This window comes from Coffea eugenioides, chromosome 6, assembly GCF_003713205.1.
Source record: "Coffea eugenioides isolate CCC68of chromosome 6, Ceug_1.0, whole genome shotgun sequence".
Lineage (NCBI taxonomy): Eukaryota > Viridiplantae > Streptophyta > Magnoliopsida > Gentianales > Rubiaceae > Coffea > Coffea eugenioides.
In genome coordinates, this window is record NC_040040.1 from 25,475,987 (window position 1) to 25,479,143 (window position 3,157).

The following is a 3,157-nucleotide window of genomic DNA, read 5'->3' on the forward strand; positions in this document are numbered from 1 at the left end:
GCTCTGATTGGGGCTCAGCCCATATATAAGTATAATTATACTGCGGGAAAATCCTGTTTGTCTCTTGCCAAGGATGCCACATACCAGCAGGTAGAGCAATTATGCGAACAGAAGCTACGAAAGACTTCAACTCCAATTGCCGCAAGAGATCCCCTCTAAAGAGTAAACATAGTTTTTGAATTTAGTTCCAGACACATCTAGAATACATTTATTATTTAAAATTAAAAGATAACATTGCTTAAGAAAAGGGCATAACACAATACATAGATACATTTTATTATTAAAAAAAAGGACTGGCAAAACAAGCTATATAAATTCCACAAGTATACTTTTATCTCCACTGCCTCAATATACTTCGTCTGTTACGTAGGTGAGTTCTCTTCAGCACAGAAAATGGTCTTTGAAGAGTTCTGTGCAGCTGCAATAAATGTGCACCATCTTGAAGGCATGGAAAGCTGGGAGCAACTTTTTGGGAACTCATAAAAAGGTTGTCTATTTTGCTAATTAGCATGACTTGTTACATGTCATTTGAAGGGGGCAATAGGAATTTGATGTATTAGAGATCCATCATAGCTAAAATGAACAACTGGGAATTCTCACTCTAAAGTACAAATTTACGTCTGAAATGTGATCCCTTTATTTGCTTTAGAACTAGTAATCCAGATGAAATAAAATGCATTGACTAGAAGCAGCTAGCCACTGATACAGATTTACTCTTTCATGGGTTTACTTAGAAATGGTTGAGAATACTGGTTTGTGTCACGATGCTAATAGCAGCATCAAAGTACATGCCTCGTAGCCCTGTGCAATAGGATCTCCTAACACTTGACTTTATGATTGATGAGTAGTTCTTTAAATGATAGCATTCTTAATGCTACTCCTGAATTATAATTTCTACACAGAAGCTCGGACTTAGTCCGTCAGTCCCGATGACTGAATTATAATTTCTGCTGGACTGGATACGGCATTCTGATAACTCAGTTTCTTGGGATTTGTGAGGCTTTTGCATGGAGTTCCCCATGAACATTTCAGAAGGCTTGAAACCACCAACTACTCAGATTGATCCTTCAAATGCTTCTCTTAATCAACAGATTAGCAGCATCTCGAAGGATTACAGATTTGACTGTTAATATAGCACGTAAAAGGCAAGAAGTATCTGTTAATTGCAGTCGTAGGGCGCTCTCAGTGCAGTAGCTGAAATTTGTCAGTTCAAAGCCATTTCAGCTTATTCTTGCAGTAGTATGCTCCTGCTCATTGTTCTCCTTGTATCTCTTCCTCCAGCGTTAAAATTTTAGAGGATCTTACAATTGATGACAGATATTAAAATTGTATTTAGGACTAGAAAATAGCTTAAAGCTGCAGTAAGTTTTGCGGCTTTGGATGTATCCCTTCTGTACCCTGGCTACCTTAACTTCTTAATAAATTTTTACTTAGTTCTATAACTTAAATGTTTTCTTGAGCGTTCGAACTATATTGGTTGGACTCCCATCTGTTGCGGCTCTGCTTTCCCTTCTTCAAGGAACTTCTGATGCAGTTAACTACTTTCTGTTCATTTAATTTCTCCTCTTTCCGGAAAAAAATCTCTCACATATGATTTGGTGTCTGGAAGTATATGTTCTGTCCTCATTTTGGCTCCTGCGATGGATTGCACAGTAAAGTGAAAAGGAAGCATTTCAGTTTGTTCAACTTATTTTAGTTGGACAAATTTGTCATCGTAACCTTGAAATGGGACTAAAGTAAAAAATTACGACAGCTAAGAAGAATAGCTATTCGACACAATAATGAATGAAGAAAAACCTGTTATTGTAATCCGAAAAGTGTCATGCTGTTACAAAATTTCTTTGCAACTTTCACCCACATATAGAAGGCATAATTCAATCAAGCATCCCAAAGCATCATTAGAAATCAAAATATTCACAAGGAACGAAAGTTCTATATGTCACCAATATCCAATATGAGAACATGAGTTCGTCAGGAAAAGCGTAGTAGTTTTGTACAATTATCAAGTCCAGAAAAGCGTTTGGAAAAGCGTTATGACAAATCTAAACTTATGAAGTTGTAAACCACCAATTTAAAGATAAATTTTATATCTTATTTTGATTAAATATTATTAATAAATATTTATGACATATTTATAATGTCATTTAATTTGACTCCGATTAAACCCGATCGAACCAATTGATCCCTGACCCCTGAGCTCAGCCGAGTCAATACCCGGTCCGAGTCTGAAAACATAGCGGAAAAGCGTTTGGAAAATATGAAACAGGGTAAGATCCTTGTAATTTTTTTTTTTTAAAAGATAGATCAATAGTAAAGCCATGTGCAATAGTAAAAGTTTAAGGTAATACGTTTCACTATACTATGGGACCAAAATTAGCAGCATGCGACATTAAGGAACTATTAAAAAATAATTAAAAATAAGCATTGCGACTTATCTGCTTCGTAGAATTGAATTTAAAGGGTGAAAATGTTTTAGTTTTGATTAGTATTTAGTATTTATATTGGTGTCAAGACTTAATTTTTTGTAAGAATAAACTTCTAGCAGTTCTATAGCAACTTTCAGTGACCACTTGTGTAATGGAATACCATAAAAATCTCTATTGAACCATGTATATTTTAGATTCTGCCCATTTAGAAGACAAACTCAACCACATTTTTATTGTAGAAACACACTTATAAATTAAGGAACATGCTTCAATAAAATTTTCTTAAAATCACCCCCAGAAAAATCAAGAAGGTAAGCCCAATTAAATTTTAAAATTGTTGTTTAATCACCTGTTGGTCCAGAACACATGCTGGCAAAATTTGAGTGCCTGTTTGAGTTAAAATTTTCTTTTTGGAGTGTTTTTAGAGAATTTATTGTAGACTAGTAATACTTCACATATTTTACATGTGATTGTATTATCCTAAAATATAATACTTTTTTAGATATTATGAACAACCATCATACTTTAACAATAGTATCATATGAACCTACTAAATTATTTATTTTACATTCATTATATAGTCCAATTAATCATCTGATCATATACTATGTCAATAGATTAGATAATTTGAAATATTTATCTAACTTTTTTCTCTTTTTCTTTTTCTTTCACTCTTGTAGATGCCTTTGAATCGTTAGCTAGTTGTCCTTCTTTATTTTCACAAATTAAGC